This window comes from Oncorhynchus masou, chromosome 3, assembly GCF_036934945.1.
Source record: "Oncorhynchus masou masou isolate Uvic2021 chromosome 3, UVic_Omas_1.1, whole genome shotgun sequence".
NCBI lineage: Eukaryota > Metazoa > Chordata > Actinopteri > Salmoniformes > Salmonidae > Oncorhynchus > Oncorhynchus masou.
The window spans coordinates 49313408-49319407 of record NC_088214.1 but is presented as its reverse complement, the minus strand read 5'-3'; the positions used below and the strand labels follow the sequence as shown (position 1 = coordinate 49319407).

General features: G+C 39.8%; 1 protein-coding gene across 1 annotated transcript in view; it reads right to left on the bottom strand.

Moving 5' to 3' along the window:
* Window positions 1-1171: 1171 nt before the first annotated feature.
* tmx3a (thioredoxin related transmembrane protein 3a) overlaps window positions 1172-6000 on the bottom strand; it is a 37432-nt gene continuing 32603 nt past the window's right edge. The window contains exon 17 of the mRNA XM_064943454.1: window positions 1172-2692. The gene's annotated coding sequence lies outside the window, so the exon portion shown is untranslated. The remainder of the gene's footprint in view (window positions 2693-6000) is intronic.

Below are 6000 nucleotides of genomic sequence, written 5' to 3'. Positions count from 1 at the left end.
TGTCCAAACTTTTGACTGGTACTGTATATATAATTATTTTTGTTCAATAGAGCGACATGTTTATGTCTGTGCTCAGCCACACAGGGCTAGACATTAGAAAACAAGGGGAATTGTACACTGGCCCGCTGGGCAGTCATTAAAGTCGAATGCCACACCAATACAGAGAGTACATAATGGGGCAATGGCTTCAGTTAAAAACTTAAATTTCATTTCATTTATCGTTTTGGATTTAATGTTTATTTTCATAATTGGTCTGAGGCCTGGATTTAATCCGATCACGCTTGTAGAAAACACAGCTTTTAAAGGCAATGTTACAGCATTTGTGGAGATTGCATTCAAGGTAAATGCTAAAGATGTGAGCTCAATTAGAAATAACCTGTAGGCCTCCCGAGTAGCGCAGCTGTTTAAGGCACTACATTCCAGTCCTTAAGGCATAACTACAGACCCGGGATCCATCCCAGGCCGTGACCGAAAGATCCATGAGGTGGCGCACAGTTGGCCCAGCGTCATCCGGGTCAGAGGAGGGTTTGGCCATCACGCTCTAGCGACTCCTGTGGCGGGCCGGGTGCATACACGCTGACTTCGGTCACCAATTGTACGGTGTTTCCTCTGACACATTGGTGCAGCTGGTTTCTGGGTTAAGTGATCAGTGAGTCAAGAAGCAGTGCGGCTTGGCATGGTTATGTTTTGGAGGATGTATGGCTCTCAACCTTTGCCTCTCCCGAGTCTGTACGGGCATTGCAGCGATGGGACAAGACTGCAACTACCAATTGGATATCACGAAATTGGGGGAAAAAGGGGGTAAGGTACCAAAAAATACAATTTAAATGTCAGATGCGCTATAACACGGATCAGAATGAATCCCATACTAAATGACTCATTGTTGCCCATCCACTCAAAACTGTATGGAACTGTTATAATATAATACCAGTAGTTTAAGTCAGCCCTGAAATTATTATTATTGTTATTATTCAGAGTAATTTTCAATAAAAAAGGCACAAGACACAATGATCTGTGATTGTGATTTGAGTTGATATCAGTTGATACTGTCTCTGTGGGTTATCCTGTGTTGTATCGCCATCTACTGGTACGTGGAAACACAACTGGAAATTCAAAGCAGAAGCAGTCATGCATTTACAGTACCAGTCAAAAGCTTGGACACACCTACACATTGAAGGGAATTTCTTTATTTGTACTATTTTCTACATTGTAGAATAATAGTGCAGACATCAAAACTATGAAATAACACATATGGAATCATGTAGTAAGCAAACAACTGTTCAACAATGTTATATTTGATTTCTATAAAGTAGCCACCCGTTGCCTTGATAGCTTTGCACACTCTTGGCATCTCTCAACCAGCTTCATGAGGTAGTCATCTGGAATGCATTTCAATTAACAGCTCTGCCTTGTTAGCAGTTAATTTGTGGAATTCCTTTCCTACTTAATGTGTCTGAGCCAATCAGCTGTGTTGTGACAAGGCAGGGGTGGTATACAGAAGATGGTAAAAGACCAAGCACATATTATGTCCAGAACAGCTCAAACAAGCAAAGAGAAATGACAGTCCATCATTACTTTAAGACATGAAGGTCAGTCAATCCGGAACATTTAAAGAACTTTTAAAGTTTCTTCTAGTGCAGACGCAAAAACCATCAAGCGCTATGATGAAACTGTCTCTCATGGGGACCACAACAGCAAAGAAAGACCCAGAGTTACCTCTGCTGCAGAAGAGACAGTTCATTAGAGTTAACTGCACCTCAGATTGCAAATAAAATAAATAAATGCATCTCAACATCAACTGCTCAGAGGAGACTGCGTGAATCAGGCCTTCATGGTCAAAATGCTGCAAAGAAACCACTACTAAAGGACACCAATAAAAAGAGACTTGCTTGGGCCAAGCAACACAAGCAATGGACATTAGACCGGTAGAAATCTGTCCTTTTGTCTGATGAGTCCAAATTTGATATTTTTGGATCCAACCACCCTGTTTTTGTGAGACGCAGAGTAGGTGAAAGGACGATCTCCACATGTGGTGCATTTTTTTTGGATTCCCACCATGAAGCATGAAGGAGGAGGTGTGATGGTGTGAGGGTGCTTTGCTGGTGACACTGTCAGTGATTTATTTAGAATTCAAGTCACACTTAACCAGCATGGCTACCACAGCAATCTGCGGCGATACGCCATCCCATCTGGTTTGCGCTTAGTGGGATTATCATTCGTGTAAGGGCTATTTGATGAAGGAGAGTAATGGAGTGCTGCATCAAATGACCTGTTCTCCATTCACCGGACCTGAACCCAATTGAGATGGTTTGGGATGAGTTGGACCGCAGTGTGATATGCTCAGCATATGTGGGAACTCCTTCAAGACTGTTGGAAATGCAATCCAGGTGAAGCTGATTGAGAGAATGCCAAGAGTGTGCAAAGCTGTCATCAAGGCAAAGGGTGGCTACTTTGAAGATTCTAAAAAAAAAAGATTTGTTTGGTCCCTCTCCTTGTTCGGGCGGTGTTCGGCGGTCGACGTCACCGACCTTCTAGCCATCACTGATCCCTTTTTCATTTTCCATTGATTTTGTCTTGTCTTCCTTCACACCTGGTTCCAATCCCATCAATTACATGTTGTGTATTTAACCCTTTGCCCCTCCGACTGCCCCGTCGTAAACTGGGTCCACGGTTTGTGGGGTCATTTAAAGTCCTGAGGAGAGTGAACAAGGTATGGTTTAATAGATCGGTGTGCTTGCCACGGGTAAAGTGTTGAGGGATGATCATGGTAGATGGTAGTGGGGTCAGTAGGTGGCACAGACATTAATATTCTGAACCTGTATGCACCAAATTAAGACAAGCCAGAGTTCTTTACAGATATCGCAACTGTAATAGCAGACACTGCAAAAGGGATGGTTATTGTTGGCGGGAACTTTAAATGCATACAGAATTACAAGCTTGACCGACTGCCACGGTCGTCTTCCTCTTCATCTGAAGAGGAGAGGCGAGAAGGATCGGAGGACCAATATGCGGCGTGATATGTGTTCATGTTGAATGTTTTAATTAAAGAAAGAACTGAACACAGAAACACTATACAAAAAAAAAACAGTAAACAAACTAACAACCGTGAAGCTAATGCGAGCTGCGCTGAAACAAGCCATCAACATAGACAATCACCCACCAACAAACAGTGCAACCCAGGCTACATAAGTATGATTCTCAATCAGAGACAACTAATGACACCTGCCTCTGATTGAGAACCATACTAGGCCGAAACATAGAAATCCCAAATCATAGAAAATCAAACATCGACTGCCCACCCAACTCACGCCCTGACCATACTAAATAAATACAAAACAAAGGAAATAAAGGTCAGAACGTGACACCGACTTCCTGCATATTGAAAAAACAATCTAATTAGGGCTTATTGATACTTGGCATTTTAAGAATCCCAGAATGAAGGACTTAGGTTTTTCTAAATTTCATGACAGCTACTCCAGAATATACTTATTTGTATACTTATTTTGTATATCCAAGCAGTATTTACATAAAGTAGAGAAATATAGCATTAAACATATTGACAGACCATATAGTAAAACAAGAGTTACAAGATTACCCTAAGTGATAATGATTACGTATCATCATCTATTTTGTGGGAAGGGGCAAAGGCAGTATTAAGAGGGAAGATAATTGCTTGTGTGCCAAATTAAGAAGAAAAACAGCAGGGTTTGGGGATAAAAAAGAGAACATAAAAAACAAGGGATGATGATATATTGCATAAATTGAATGAATGTAGGCAAAATTAGATGAGTTATTGATTTACAAAGTATAAGGGGCAGTTAGATTTAATAATCAAAGATATTATGAGGTGGGTAATAGAGCCAGACGATTGTTAGCCTTTCAGCTACAAAAATCCCAGGCTAGCAGAGTAGTCCCTAAAATAATTCATCCCTTCTCTAAAGCAGAACCAAGAGACATTGCAGAGGCATTTGGAGCATATTATAAAGACCTTTACGATTCATCAGAACAAGACCATAAACAAGAACAAAATAGAACCCTTTTGTCTAACTTAAATCTCACTAAATAATCAGAGGACGAAATGACACGGATAGTTACAGAAAGCGAGATTGACGAAGCCATTAAGGGATTGAAAAATAATATCACCAGGGACCGATGGATACCGAAGTGAATTTTATAAGAGCCCAGTTCTGTGCAGAGTAAATACTGCGATTGTGAATTATCAAAGGGAGAGCAACCCGTGGTAGGAGGCAACCATTACAGTAATCTATATGAAAGGTTAAAGTCCTTCCCACTGAAGCTCATTTTGGCCTTTTAGTCTTCTCCCCACGGACCTGAAATTGTTATCCACAATAATTACTGAAAGAATTCCGAAACATAAAAATGATTAACCCAGATCAGACAGGTTGTATACCTGGCAGACACATTTCCAACAATATTAGGAGAGTATTAAACATTCAATCACTGACAAAGGGTAGACAACAAACATTTAATACATCTCAGCTTAAATGGATTTTGTGCATTATAGTTGATTGGTTATACCTAAAACAAACACTATTGAGTATGGGATTCATTGAAAGGTTACAGCTCACAATTCTTCAGCCTGAAAAGAGAAACTAGCATAATTTTCTCTAAATATTGAGCCACTGGCAGAAATGATGATGAACCCACAAATTTAAGGTATAGTGGATGAAGGTGTGACACACAAGATATCCCTCTTTGCATATGATATTTTGCTGTATTTAAAAATCCCTTTATCCTTTATCCCTAAACTCTTACACGGTTTGAGGTGCTTTGAAGAACAGCCTAGGTATAAAGTCAGGGAAGCAAAGTCAGAAGCTATGATGATTCAGGAAATTGGCCCTCTCAGTTGAATAAAGATTTGTCCTTTCATTGGTCTAGACAAGGGTTTAGATATTTGAGTATTATTTTTAACACCCTGCGCATCACAGCTTTACTCAGGAAACTATACTAAACTGATCTCACAGATTAAGACAGATTTGGGAAGATCTGCCACTTTCTTTAATTGGTAGGGTGGAAATGGTAAGAATGAATATGTTGCCCAGATTGCTCATTCCATTTCATGCATTACCCATTCGAGTCCCTGTGTCTACCTTCAAGCTGTTTCATAAGCTTATTTCCACATTCATATGGCAAAACAAGAGACCTAGAGCGAGACTCAAAGTGTTTTTTTTAACCCAAAGACAAAGGTGGCCTGGGCTTACCCAATTAAAAAAAGTACTTTTGGCCCACTCAATTGAAAGCTTTGGTGGCCTGGATTAATATCTATATTCTGAGAACAGTCATGGCAACCATGTTCTGTGTATGTTTGGTGGGACTTTGATGGAATATTCTCCTAACCCTCAGAAAACTGGACTTGGGAAAGTTCCAATGAAATGTGTCTCGAACATTAATGGGCAATTCCACCACTTTCAACCTCATATTCATTATCTCCAGCAACATACCGGTGTCTACGTGATACGAAAACTGCACATTTCTATGATCTGTGGTTAAAAAGAAAAGGAAAAAAAACACTTCTCTGTGACATCACAGGGTAAGATTAAAAGTGGTTTTCAAAACTTGCAACAAGTTTCTAGACAATATTTTCTTGCTCCCCACATCACTGCGAATTTCATAGTGTTTAAAATCACTTTTTTGATGATATTATCGTGTAGAAAGCTCCCTATTCACATATGTAGTCGCTGGTATTGTGCTAGATAATTCAAATTAAGTTGAAAAGTGGTGAAATTGCTCTTTAATATAGGATTTTGTGAGAACATGGCATCGCATTTAATCTGTAACGCCAAAACATGTTAAATAGGTTCTCAGGAATTTTTGCTAGCATACATAGAATGTTCCCCTAACTAACAGAAAAGTGGGCACAAACTGGATACAATCAGGAGAACATTACAGGTAACATTACAAAAATGTTCTCTACCTAGAATTGTTTGCTGGGTTTATTGATGGTACTAAAAAACTAACACCACAGTGGAACAAAATAGA